Raw genomic sequence first — 14,535 nt, 5'->3', positions numbered from 1 at the left:
TTCGTCTCTTGATTTTGGTTCAGGTCATGATGTCATGGTTCGTGAGTTTCAGGCCTGCATCGGGCTCTGTGCTGACAGCACAGAGATTCTCTCTCCCTCTGCCCCGTCTTTCTCTCTCTCTCTCTCTCTCAAAAATAAATAAATAAAAACTTTTTAAAACTAAATTAAATTAAATACAAATAAAAAGACAAAACCAAAGAAATTTTAAAATAGCTTTAGTTTAATGTGATACTTGATGTTTTTCTTAAACTTGATTGCTACTACGGGACATAATAGTGGAAAACTATGCTTGAGCATTTCCTATTTTACTTGTTACCAACATGAATCTTCTGATTCTGAAAATGACGACTCGCCACTTGAATCAGGGTCATTGGGTCCTCTGCCATCATACTGTTGTTCATTTTAATTACCGCACTTTTAACCACTGGTGCACTACTTTGATAGAAGAGTCAACAAAAAATGCAGAACTGGGGAAAAGATCTCCATTGGCCTGTTTTCAAATCTGCTCATTGGTAGTGAAGTGTTACACATAGATGTCATGGGGAATGCATCCACAAAACGGGTCTGCTTACAAAGCCAGCGTGGTGCCGCCTGCTGCTGTTCAAGTTCTTGTACGACTAAGTGCCCTCCAATCATCTCATTTCCTTCCCCTCTTTTCTGTTCAAGCTCCTTCAAAACCATTGCTTATGTGGTTTGCCTGGACATCAATTGGCTTTCACATGGCACCACCAAGGCACTGAAATCATAAAATGAAACTCAAACAGGTGCACCCAGATGATGTCTTAAGCTTATACTATTTTAAATCTTAGCATCGAAATTAAAACATTTTAGGGGAAACTGGCTAGATAGTCAGAAAAACATATGACTCTTGATCTTGGGTGGTGGCTTTGAGCCCCACGTTGGGTGTAGAGATTACTTAAAAAAAAAATAAACTTAAAAAAAAGAAATGAAAACATTTTGTAAAATCTGAGGATACCTCCCCAAAGATAAATCTGGGGGTCTCTAGAGGTCCAGGGACCCCAGTTCAAGGAAGGGAGCACAGTTTGGATGGCAGAGGGAGATGCAGAAAGCTATTAAGGTCACGGAAGGTTTGGGACAATGACATAGTTGGAACTGGATGGGAAGATGGGGAAAGGACTTAGGAAACAGACGGGAAGACTGAACCTCCAAGTAGTAGCTACAGTGTCCATGAATCAACATCACCTGATGTCCCCTCTTCTAGTTATCCTGACCCACCTGTCTTCCTTCAGTCGCTGTAACAGACAGAACTGTTGCTTTTGAGGTCTCTTCTGGCATTGTTTCTCTGGATGCAATTCTCAACACCCTGTCTTGTTTGAAGCCTAGCTCCTTCTCTTTTATTTGGTCTTTATCCAAACTATTAGTCTGTCAGAAAGGTCTTCACTAATCCCCTAATCTTAATATGGTTCCTCATATTATTCTTCCAAAGAACCCACTCTTTTCCTTTGAGGTTTGTATTAGTTTCCTATTGCTGCTGCAACGAAATAACACAAACTTGGTGATTAAACAATACAAATGTATCCTCCTACAGTTCCAAAGGTCAGAAGTCCTAAAATCAAGGTGTCAGCAAAGCTGCATTCCTTGTGGAGGCTTCAGAGGGGAGTCTGTGTCTTTCCCTGTTCTGGTTTCCAGAGGGTGCCTGCATTCCTTGGCTCACAGCTCCTTCCAGTTTCAAAGCCCGTAACATAGCATCCTCCATTCTATCTCTGTGCCCACCATCACGTTACTTTCTCTGACTCTGACCCTCCTGTCTCCCTTTTATAAAGACCCTCATGATGACATTGGGCCTTCCCAGACAATCCAGGAAAATCTCCCCATCTCAAGAGCCTTAGCTAACCACATTTGCAAAGTTCCTTTTGTCATGTAAGGTAACATATTCACAGGTTCTGGGGATTAGGATGTAGACATCTCTTGGGGCCATTATTATTCCATAACAAAGGCTCTTCCTACAACTCAACTGGTTTCCTCTTTATTGCCTACCTCACACATCAGACTGTAGGTCCCATGGGTGAAAGAACTATGACTGTATTATGGTGTTGAGGGCATAGGAAATGGTCATTATATATTTAATAAATGAGATATCAATAAAGGAATGGCAGGTATATGAAGACGGAGAGCGTGGCTGAGATATCTTCTAAGGAAGGTGGACATGGCCATTCTGTCTGCTCCAGATTTCACTAAAAAATGGTAGGAAGCAAGCCAATCTTGCTCAAGACACCTTGCTCTCACTGCTCTAGAGTGTGTCAAACCTAGAGAAGGTCTCTAACTGGCCAGGGGGTTCCAGTGTCCACCTCATTATGGACCGATCCACATGGCCAAGAAAATAAGGTGAGGTGATAATCAGCACCATTACAGCCACCAAGATGCAATTGGCAACGGGCATTTCCAGAAAAAGGTAATGGTGATGCTGCTGCCAGATGGGGGAAAGGAATGTTGGACAGACAGGTAGAACAAATTTCTTGCCCAACAATATCCCGGCACTTATTCCCAATAAAAGCTTATCACTAAATCATCTTGTGCCTTTTAACCCTCTTTCTTTCCTTCTGTATGCACCTCCCTCTCTAATGGTTTGTCCTTTAGCTAATCTTTCTATACCTTCTATTTTTCCCTCTTTTCCCTCTTTCCTCCAAAATACATGGCTGATATATAAAACTGAACGATAACATTTATTACATTTATGTAAACGTGTTATACCTACAAACTAAAGTTTTGTATCCCCAGCTCTTATTTTGAAAGCAAATGAGTTGGAACATTCTACACTCAAGAGTGCAATAAAGAGAGCCCCTGGTTAGAAGCTTGAGGTCTTGCTCTCTGGCACTAATTCTCGAGCTAGATGTATGACTCAGACAAAGTCACTTGCCCAGACTTGGCTTTAAATTTCTTTGTGTAAAATGAAAAAATGGGTCTAAATGATCTCTAAGATTGTGAACATCTCTGAAATTCTATTACGCAAAGGTAAAGGGCAACTAACATAAAAGGAAGGATGTTCATAACCAGGAAGGTGGGTTGCATATAATCTGAATGTGTTATTTTGTTTCTAGCAATCATTGCCCTTTGATAATAATAGCAACAATAACAGTAGCTTACATTTACTGAATGATTCCCTTGTCCTAGGCACTATTCTAAGTAGTTCACATGTGTCAACTCACTTAATCCCCAGCTGGGGACAACTGAAGCACAATCGACAGAAAGATGTTCTGCCCCTGAATTATAGCTCCCTGAAAATAGTCTCCCCATGACAGTGGATCCACAAATCAGGAAAAATATAGCTATTTACTGAGCTGTCCCTACTGCTGTATTTGCACCCATTTTACTTAACCCTCACAAGAACCCACAAGATAAACATTAATGTACTTCTCCCTTTGGCTGACAAACAGTAACTCTTTAAAAAGAGATGTTCTGGCTCAAATTAATGATAGGAGAGGATCCTTAACTCACCTCCTCCCATGAACACACTGAATCTACAGCTGCATATGGAATAACATCCTCTAGGAAAAAAAAGCCTAAAAACTGGCTGAGTGATTCCTATGCATCAGATGATTGAGATAAAGTCTATATCTCAATAAGTGGGTAGGAGAAACCAGGACACGGTCTTGCCATAAGCCTCATGCCCAGTGCAGTGACCTGCAGTCCGGAGTGGACACAAAACCCAGAACTTCTCCTTGAGGAGTGAAGGATTTGAACCCCACATTGTGCATCCCCAACTTTCCAGACCTGTGCCTGGGAGATGAGCCTGCAAAACAGCCAGGTTTGAAATGTAATAGTGCTTACATCCAAGATCCCCAAGACTATAGCGATCTAAGAAAAGGCTCCTAAATGGCTCATGCACTCAGACTCCACTACCCCAAAGCCCAGGATGGAAATGGTCAATCAAAGGGAATCAGACTTTGTGTGGGAGGGGCTCATTTGCTTGACTTGGAGCATCAGCCTGAGGGACAGGCATAGGAGAGAAAAGGAGATGTGATAGATTAAGGATGACCACCAATGATTTGCTGCTTCCCCATCAAGAAGTGGGAACTATTTCCCTTTCTCTTGAATCTGGACTGACCCCATGACTTACTCTAACCAATCAAAGGTGATCAAAGTTACACGGGGACAGTTCTAGACTAAGGCCTTGCACTGGTGGCTTCTCGTTTTGCATTCTGGGAAACCAGCAGCCGTCCTATAAGGAAGTCCAAGCTATCCTGATGGAGATAAGGATCACATGGAGAGGTCTGGGAGGATGAGACACTATAGAGAGAGAAAAAGAGAAAGAAACTGAACCACATAGAGGAGTATTCTAGCCAACCATCAGCACCCAGGCTCCAGACATGTAAAAGAGGCCTTCTTCTCCCCGCTCCCTTGTTTTACCTTTTGACCCTCTTCACCCATTTCTCCAAACCCCAACCCCTGTCTTATGACAACCACTAACCTGTTCTCTGTATTCCACTTACAATTGCATCAAAAATAATAACACATCTAGGAATACATTTAGGCAAGGAAGTGAAAAAACTGTATCTTGAAAACTACAGGACATTAATGAAAGAAACTGAAGAAGACACAAATAAATGGAAATACGTTCTGTGCCATGGATCAGAAGAATCAATATCATTAAAATGTCCATACTACCCAAAGCAATCTACAGATTCAGTACAGTGCTTGACAAAACTCCAAAGGCATTTTTCAAATAAATAAATAATTCTAAAATCTGTATGGAACCACAAAAAACTCTGAATAGCCAAAGCAATTTTTCTTTTTAAGTTTTTTTATTTATTTTGAGAGAGAGCGTGTGTATGTGCACATGAGCCGGGGAGTGGCAGAGAGAGAGAATCCCAAGCAGGCTCTGCACTGTCAGCACAGAGCCTGACAAGGGTCTCAAACTCACAAACCATAAGATTGTGACCTGAGCTGAAACTAAGAGTCAGATACTTAACTAAATGAGCCAACAAGGCACCCCAAATATGGTCACATCTTTTTTTTTTAAGTTTATTTTGAATAGCCAAAGCAATCTTGAGAAAAAAAGAACAAAGCTGGAAGTGTCACAGTTCTCCATTTCAAGGTATATTGTGAAGTTATAGTAATTAAAACCATATGGTTTTGGCATAAAAACAGATACATGGATCAATAGAATAGAATATAGAGCCCAGAAATGAACCCATGCATATACAGCCAATTAATTTATGACAAAGGAGCCAAGAATATACAATGGGGCAAGGAAAATCTCTTCAATAAATGGTGTTGGGAAAACTGGACAGCCACATGCAAAAGAATGAAACTTGGCCACTATCTTACACAATACAGAAATCAACTTGCAATGGATCCAAGACAAGAACATAAGACCTGAAACCACAAAACTCCTAGAAGAGAACATACATGGTAATTTCCTTGATATAGGTTTTAGGGGTGATTTTTCAAATCTGACACCAGAAGCAAGAGCAACAAAAGCCAAAATAAGTAAGTGGGACTACATCATACTGAAAAGCTCCTGCAGAGCAAAGGAACCCATCAACAAAATGAAGAGGCAACCTGCTGAATGAGAGAGGCCTTCTTACATCATCCAGCCAGCTAACCCACCACCTGGATGCAGCCACACAAAACACCCCAAAGGAGACAAGCGGAAGAACGTCTAGTCAACCCTAAACTCATGAGAAATAATAAGTCACTGTCGCTTTAAGGCAAAAAGTTTTGGGGTGGGCTGTTATACAGAATTATTTATGTGAGGGGCACCTGGGTGGCTCAGTTGGTTAAGCATCTGACTCTTGATTTCGGCTCAGGTAATGATCTCAGTTCGTGAGTTCGAGCCCCACATTAGACTCTGCACTCATAGTTCAGAGCCTGCTCAGCATTCTCTCTCTCTCTCTCTCTCTCTTCCTCTCCCACTTGTACTCTCTCTCTCAAAATAAATAAATAAACTTAAAGAAAAGAATTATTTTTCTGAAACAGAGACAACAAACTCTTCCTCATCTCTTCTCAGTTACACGGGTGCTTTTCACCCAGTGAAAGCAGTAAATGTCGGTTACTTGATGTAAGTTATGGGATATCACATATCTCTTATAATACAGAAGGATAGCTGTTCTCCCACAGAGTACAAGAGAGTTTAGCCTGGAGTCGAATGGCACCAATGCTAGGTCTTGCCTGCTCATGCAAACCAGACAGCAGCAAAGATGAATGGGTAGCTTTGGTCATCTCAACCATCAAAGCAAATGGACACATGATCACTTTGGCCATTAATCAGAATCCATCACAAAGAGAAGAAACTGCTGGTCTGTCTTGTCTCAGCCACCAATTATCTTCATCATCCCTATGTTCTATAAGGACCTCAGGGGACTGGCATCCTTGGGCTCACGATACTGCAGGTGGCAGGCATTGATGCTACAGTCACCTACACACAGCAAAAGTCACATGATTCAAGGTCCACCTTGGTACTTCTGCCTTGTGGAATTGTCCTGAGTACCTCAAACCCCTGGATTTAGCTCTTTGGTCTGTTCTGATCTGCCTTTGATGTGTTTTCCTGATTTCTAGATTTTTGCAGCCCGTTCCAGTCCCATCTATCTGGTGTTTCAGGTTTAACCAGAATATTCAGGCCTCTGGTTCGGATCATCCTCAGGGATGATTCTTTGTTCAGGGTTACAATACCCACGTCCCTGCACTGGTCAACTATCCAATAAACATACTCTGACCAACTACTAAATGCACTAATGATAAAAGCATTAGATCTGACTTCTGTCCAGACACCAAGAGCTTCCAAATTAAAAATAAGTCCTGTATTCTATCTCTCCCAAAAGAGTATGGGGTTCCACTTAATAAATACTTTGGTAAATAGAAAGTGATATCCCATACAGAGACATCCAATCTGCAGTGAATCAGAAAACCATAAAATACACTTGACATTAAAATTATTCTGCATCGAAGTCAATCTTATTTTTTGCGAATTCATGAGACCCTTCAGGATCTAACAGATCCTCTGGAATATTATTATGAATATCCGTTATCATTCTGCTTACAAAGCAGAGAAATGCCAATTAGCAGAGATTTCTTATTGACAGAACACCAGCTAAGCCAGCTCTCACTTGTGGTGGGGAGGGAGGGGGGAGAGGGAAGAAAGACATTAGCAAAACAGAGAAAATAAGCAGAAATTACAAAGTCAGAGAGAAAAGCATACATTTTTCACCAATGCAAACTTTAAAATTTCCAGTGCCCAATCTTGGAACAAGGCAGAGATAAAGATTGGTTGGCATTTCCATTAAGTGTTGTGTCCTTACCAGACCCTTCTTTCAGATTCGAACTAGGGTGGAGCCGGGGGAGGGCTCCCTTACTTTCTTCTTGGGGAACAAAGGCTTCTGGTTGTTTGGAAAAGATGAAATCTTTCTCACATCCTAAAAGGATCTGGGGAAGGTAATTATTGAAAGGAGATTTACACTTCAATGTTAGAAATAAAGAAGCCACTCCAAAGAGGGGTTTACAGATTACAATACGACCAGAACCATCGCAGGGAGTTGTTAATGGCACCCAGCTGAGTTCTGGAAATATGTTTCAGAGAAATGTCCAAAAACCAGAATGAAGAATTTGTCTTCCCACAGAATTATTTGAGGCCTCTAATTTCTTGAGAAAGGAATTCCTGGCTCAAGAATTTGCAAGGCTGCAGTAATTAAACTAACAAATTATAAGTACATTTATCTGGATAAAAGATATTCATCACCCAGAGGGTGTGACTGCCACATCCCACATGCTCGGCGTCCGTAATTCTCCCATCAGGCACCTATTTGCTCTGCACTGTGGGAAAAGTTTGCTTAGAAAGGAAGGATTTCACCTGCAACGCCCCTCACTCAGGTCCTCTGAATGACAAACCCTGAATGACAGCTACATAGAAGGCTTCAGGATGCAGGGGACAAGGGAGGGAGGGAGGGAGAGCCTATCCATTTTAATGCCTGCAGCAGCAGGAAATTAAATCTCCGCTATGCAAAGCTCTGTGGCCAGCATAAGATATGAGAAGAAATATCTAAGTGTGGTTATAAACGAGAAAGGTCAAAGACTTATTTTTCTTCTTCACCTTTATGCAATTTATTGGGAAACTGGCATATCATTACTCAAAAAGATAGAAATGAGACTGTTACAGTTGCTTTTACTTTGCTGGCCGAGTCAAACTTTGCATTTCAGAGCAGTTCCTCATGGCAGGGGTGAGGGCATTTATGCTGCCAGGTTTACCCAGGGGTGGGAATAAAAATGATTAAGTCTGGTCACCCTGTCTACATCCCTGGTTAATGATTTGCATGCTATTTAACGATGTCCACAGTGTCACCAGCAAACTCAATGGGCTCACTCACTAGTCCATCATCCCAATCACTAAAAAAATATTAAATAAGAGCTTCTGCTTAAGGTATTCTTTGAACTGACCCAGAGTATTGAAAAGTGCCTTTATAGGTGCAAACTTTGTCGTTGGCTCCCTGACTGATGGCGGGGTGTTCTGGGGCCTGATCTTTTTGAAAATAAGAATGGGGAACAGAACCCAATGCTCAGAATTGTAATGAACAGCATTTCCTTACTCACTCCTGGGTTAGCTGTTAATCTTAACCCTGGACTTCGACTAAGATGTCAAGTTCTTCCACCTTAACTCTCCTGCCCTGTTATTGTAGCCATTCCCTACCACTGCCACACCCAAGTGCTCACAAGCACATAGATACCTCCAGTTGGTTTGTTGGTGTTATGGGCTGAATTGTGCCCTCCCAAAATTCATATGCTAACGTCCTAATCCCTAGTACCTCAGAATGTGATTGTATTTTTTTTTAATTTTTAATGTTTATTTATTTTTGAGAGAGAGAGAGAGAGACAGTATGAGCAGGAGAGGGGCAGAGAGAGAGGGAGACACAGAATCTGAAGCCAGCTCCAGGCTGTGAGCTGTCAGCACAGAGCCCCACGCGGGGCTCGAACTCACGAACCATGAGATCATGACCTGAGCCGAAATCGGAACTTAACCAGCTGAGCCACCCAGGTGCCCCAGAATGTGATTGTATTTGTAAATAAGGTCTTTAGAAAGGCAAAAGGAAGTCACTAGGGTAGGCCTGAATCCAATCTGAATGGGCACAGACAAGCACGAGAAAGGCCATGTGAAGATACCAGCACAAGGCAGCCATCTACAAGCGAAGAGGAGAGGCCTTAGAAGAAACCAACCCTGCCAATCCCTTGACCTTGGACTTCTCAGCCTCTAGAACTGTGAGAAAATAAATATCTTTTGTTTAAGTCATCCAGTCTGTGGTACTTCGTTATGGAAGCTTGAGTAAAGTAATACGGTTGGTTCAACCTTCAACATGCCTGGGTGAGCTTATCTTCCACTGAATATAAACTAAGTGAGAAGGTCATTCCTGTCTCCTGACTGTGAGGGCAGGCAGACTAAATTAAAATGGACCAGAGAGGACCAGTACTGGGGTGACATTCCAAGATGTTGAAGGAAACTGGATCGTAAAGCTTCTTCTGCACCTTCTCCTTTAGCACCTGCTGGGCTGCTGGAGGGGTTACTCGGGGAGTCAGCAGAACTGAGAGATGTGACCTGATTGGATCCCTTAAGTGAGAACCTGAAACCATACACAAGAGCAAAAGGACTAAGGAAAGAATTCCAACTGACTTTGTTAATTGGTTGTTTTAAAAAACTTATAGTACTCATCAGTATACACAGTAACACGGTTATAAAAACATTCTAATGAAAGTTTAGGCTAAATTAATCAATGTATAGTGTGTAGAACTAGGGAGGTAAACCCAAATGTCCATCGACAGATGAATGGATAAAGAAGACATGGGAAATATATACAATGGAGCATTACTCAACAATCAAAACGAATGAAATCTTGCCATTTGCAACTACATGGATGGAACTAGAGGGTATTATGCTAAGCAAAATTAGTCAGTCAGAGAAAGACAAATGTCATATGACTTCACTCATATGTGGAATTTAAGATACCAAACAGATGAACTTGGGGAAGAAAAGCAAAAATAATATAAAAATAAAGAGGGGGGACAAAACCTAGGAGAGTCTTAAATACAAGAGAACAAACTGAGGGTTGCTGGAGGGGTTGTGGGAAAGGGATGGGCTAAATGGGTGATGGGCATTGAGGAAGGCACTTGTTGGGATGAGCACTGGGTGTTATACATAGGGGATGAATCACTGGAATCTACTCCTGAAATCATTATTACACTATATGCTAACTAACTTGGATGTAAATTTAAAAATAAATAAATTTAAATTTAAATTTAAAAAAAAGATGTTGGGAGGTGAAGCAGAGGCGTATGCCTCAAAAATATTTTGCTCAGCACAGTTCCAGGGGCCTCATTTGACTCAGATCATGAAAAGCTAATGAATAATAAGGATGGCCAAGAGTTTGGAAAACATGCTATATGAGAAGCCATTTTCGGAAATGGGTGTTTGGCCTGAAAGTGGGATGTTTCAAAGGGTACAAGACAGCTGCCTTTACCACTTGAAAAGGCGATCTTGTCTTTGTAGGATTAGATTAATTTGTATGACACTCCAGGGGAAAAACCAAGACAAAAAGGTAGATATTACTTAGAGGGACTTCAAGAAGTTTTAACAGTGATGTCCAGTAATCCTGAGATGCAGTTAGTTTTAAGTGTGAGAGGACTTCCGTCCAAATTGAAAGGTAATTTTGAAGTTAAAACTCAAACATTCGGTAAGGAAATATTAATCAAGCATCTACCACATGCAGAGTTCTGGGCTGACAAAAATGAAGGACTTCCGTGGGTTTTGTCTGCCCACCCCCACCCCCCCACATTTTGCAGGGAGAATTGCTTCTCCATATTTCCACTGGTCACACTGAGGTTGTCAGATACCAGTGCCCCAGCTCAAGACTACATACAGTCACAATGAGGGCATGTGACCCCGGCTCACTCAATCACAGCATCTCACACCCACAGCAAAAGCGAATGGTCGAGAACGAATAATCCAAGTCAGTCCAATCAGGCCCTTCTCTGAATTTGTGATAGATATGAAGAGACATGTAGGGGTAGGTGCAGGTGTCTCAAGTTCAAATTCACTGAAAATCTGTACACAGGGAGTGGTGTGATGAAAGCAGAGCGGGAAGAGGATACAAGTGTGCAATACGAACCCGGAAGCAGGGTTAGGAAGGGAAGGAGCGCTCAGTCCAAGGACATGATTCTGAAGCCTCTGAGGGTGGTAATGCAGGCCTGAGCTAGAGGCCTCTGCACAGGACAAAAGCGGAGTTGACCGGAACTCTATTCTCACGAGGCCTTTTAAAGACGCATGGCTTGTAGACACGTGCACGCACACACACACACACACACACACACACACACCAAAGGACATACAAGGGGAATTTCATTTTAGCTCCTTCCACCCAAGAACAGATTAATTTTGCTCATTCTGTTGCTGAAGCTGTCATCCTACGGCAGGGTACGGCTTGCCATCAACTGACAGACTCCCAAATACATGAACATTTTTAATCGGGAAAGGTCGATAAAGCATATTGGCCCCATTATTATGGATTACATGTTCCTTTTCTTTTATTTTTAAAATTCCTTTATTTTGAGACAGAGAACAAGTGGGAGAGGGGCAGAGAGAGTGGGGGACAGAGGATCCGAAGCAGACTCTAAGCTGGCTGATAGCAGAGAGCCCAACGCAGGGCTCAAACTCATGAACTGTGAGATCATCACCTGAGGTGAAGTCAAATGCTTAACCGGCTGAGCCACCCAGGCGCCCTGAGTATTCCTCTTCTGAGCAAAAACCAAAGAGCCTTCCTTGGGACTGTGGGGGGGGGGGGGGGGCAGTGGGACTTAAATGTCACTTTGGAATCACCATCTGAGAATGACATACAAATAACTACCGTCAGCCAAAATCCAGGGAAAACATTACTTGGATATCACTCCAGGGCTTGGGAACTGATTCAGAAAGAACTCCTGCATTCAACCATTCAAAAAGAAAGCGTTTGCTGGAGGTTTATAGTGAGTTACACTAAAATACTATGAAACACTTACAGAGTAGAATACAGCTTCCAAAACCTATTCATATATTTCACCTGATTTTACCCTCTCAATAATACATTCAGGGAGGCAGGGGAGCCTGGGTGGCTCAGCTGGTTGCACATCCGACTTCGGCTCAGGTCATGGTCTCACAGTCTGTGAGTTCGAGCCCCACATCGGGCTCCGTGCTGACAGCTCAGAGCCTGGGGCCTGCTTCGGATTCTGTGTCTCCCTCTCTCTCTGTCCCTCCCCCACCCGGCCCCCACTCACGCTCAGTGTCTTCTATCTCTCAAAAATAAATAACCATTTTTAAAAAATACATTCAGGGAGGCAGAGCTGATATTATTACTTCAGGGCTTAGGTGGAGGAGACATGAGGCTCTGAGAAGCAAAAGGACTTACCCAAAGACTTTCAGTAGGTAGTGTTGAACCCAGGCCTGGAATCTTTTGACTCCAAGTCCAGGCAACTTGACTTTGCAACTTGACATGGCATGTAGGTAGGGAGGTCAGGGCTCACTCCTGGCGCCCCCTGCAGGGTTGGGACGCCTCCTTTATGCACAGAGAATGGAAAGGTAACGGTGGACCACACAAAGTCAAGTTCTGGCTCTGCCACAAACCAGCTGTAGGACCAGAGCAAGTTGCTTCCTAAGAGTTAACAGCAAGTAGAGTACATAATAGCCCAAGAGTAAAGAACTGGGAGCAGAGCCCAGGAAGCTCTACACTGCAAATCTACTGGAGGAGCAGGGACTGGTGGGACGAGGGCTTCCTGGAGAACCACAGCCACGTTCACCCTAAAAGCACCAGGGAGCCCCATTCATAATAATTTATCCTGAAGACAGAGCCGGGGTACTGAAGGAAGGGTTAGAGGGAAGTGCTGATTTAAAGTCTCTGAGCTGGTCTCCAAGCCAAGCTCAGCGTCTACCAAGTCATGCCTGAGTCAAAGGAGAAGATTTTTTAAAAATGTTTATGTATTTATTTTGAGACAGAGAGAGCACATGCAGGGGAGCAAGAGAGAGAGAGGGAGAGAGAATCCCAAGCAGGCTCCACACTGTCAGCACAGAGCCCGCTGCAGGGCTCGAGCTCACAAACTGTGAGATCATGACCCGAGCCGAAATCAAGAGTCGGACACTTAACTGACTGAGCCACCCAGGCGCCCCTAAGGAGAAGATATTAAATAATAACAAGGAAGAAGAGGAAGGGGAAGAGGTAGCTTGAGTAAAAACCAGAACTATTTCCTCAAATCTGTCAGACAGTGAGTATGGCACGTGACATTTGACAAGCCAGTCACCCCCTTTTTCTCACTGTAAAATGGGATATCTACACTAGCACACCTGGGATTGCTGTAGAATTAAGTGCAAGGATTCATTATGCACTTGGCAAAACGTCTAGCACATGATTCTTTTGCTGTTCCTAACGTGGCTTCACTGCTTTGGTACCTGGTGACAAAGTGCAGTACAAGCGGTCCCTTTTTGGGGTTTCTGGCAGGTAGTTCTAGGTTTGGCCCAGTCAGTATCCCCTTTTCTAATTACAGGACCTCTCCTTCCTGTGGGAAACCCATTCTGGTGGTTGCACGTGACCAGCACAACCACCTTTAGCCACGGGGAAGGCATGTAACCAGATGTGGTCAGTCACAGCTTCCCATTCCCCGGGCCACAGTGAGGGGTTCTGGAATGGCAGGTGACCACAGACCAGCCAATCCAATCCCTTCCAAGGGACCTGATATGCGAATTCCAGGAGAAAGAGAGAGAAGGTCTTTCTTCCTCTGGGGCTTGGGACGGCTCCAAGAGAAAAGATTTGTGAGAAAGAAGCCAGGGAAAGTTCAAGCAGAGCCAAGAGAAGGAGAGCTCAGACCTGATGATCCTCAGCATCCAGCTGCATGGGAATCTGGCTCCTCTCGTTCAACTTTCCAGTCAGATGAGCCAATAAAGTCCCCACTGGGCTTAATGCAGTGGAGTTTTCTCAGACTTATGACCAAGAATCCTAAGTGATTCAGATTGTTGCTAGGTAGATTGGAGCTCAGAACAGACCTGGCAGCCTGAGTGCCAAGACAGATCCTTTTCCATCTGGAACAGAGAAGGACAAAGAAGAACTCAGCTCCCAGCTGCATTTTGGCAAGTCTGTAGCATATATCACCACAGCAAACAAAAGCAGAAGAGGAGGATACCAGCAGAGGCCAGTGTCATTTGAAAGGACTATCTGCTAGGAGCCAAATTAAAAGTATATTGAGTTTTTAAATTGGGTTTTTTCCTTTTAAATGCATCTTACTTTATCCTTTCATAGTTTCTTTCCGTATTAGAAAAAAACATTTGCTCCAGCCTTGGGGGCTGGGATTTGGTGTTAACTCTAAAGGAAAGAGTGAAAGTATCTTTCCTCCCTCCACCCACCAACTCCCCACATAAACACTGGCATCATGGTTCCAAAAACTGAAACTTTCTTACACTTGAGGAAGAGGAAACAAGTTTTGAGTCGCTGATGATTTAAGGTCCTGTCTGCTGAGCCATCATGCTGCTCTACACTTCATCAGGAATCAAAGCTACGATTTCACTCATATGCGGAA

This window comes from Panthera pardus, unplaced genomic scaffold (assembly GCF_024362965.1).
Source record: "Panthera pardus isolate Hobbes unplaced genomic scaffold, ASM2436296v1 HiC_scaffold_15, whole genome shotgun sequence".
Classification (NCBI taxonomy): domain Eukaryota; kingdom Metazoa; phylum Chordata; class Mammalia; order Carnivora; family Felidae; genus Panthera; species Panthera pardus.
This window is presented reverse-complemented; position numbering follows the sequence as displayed.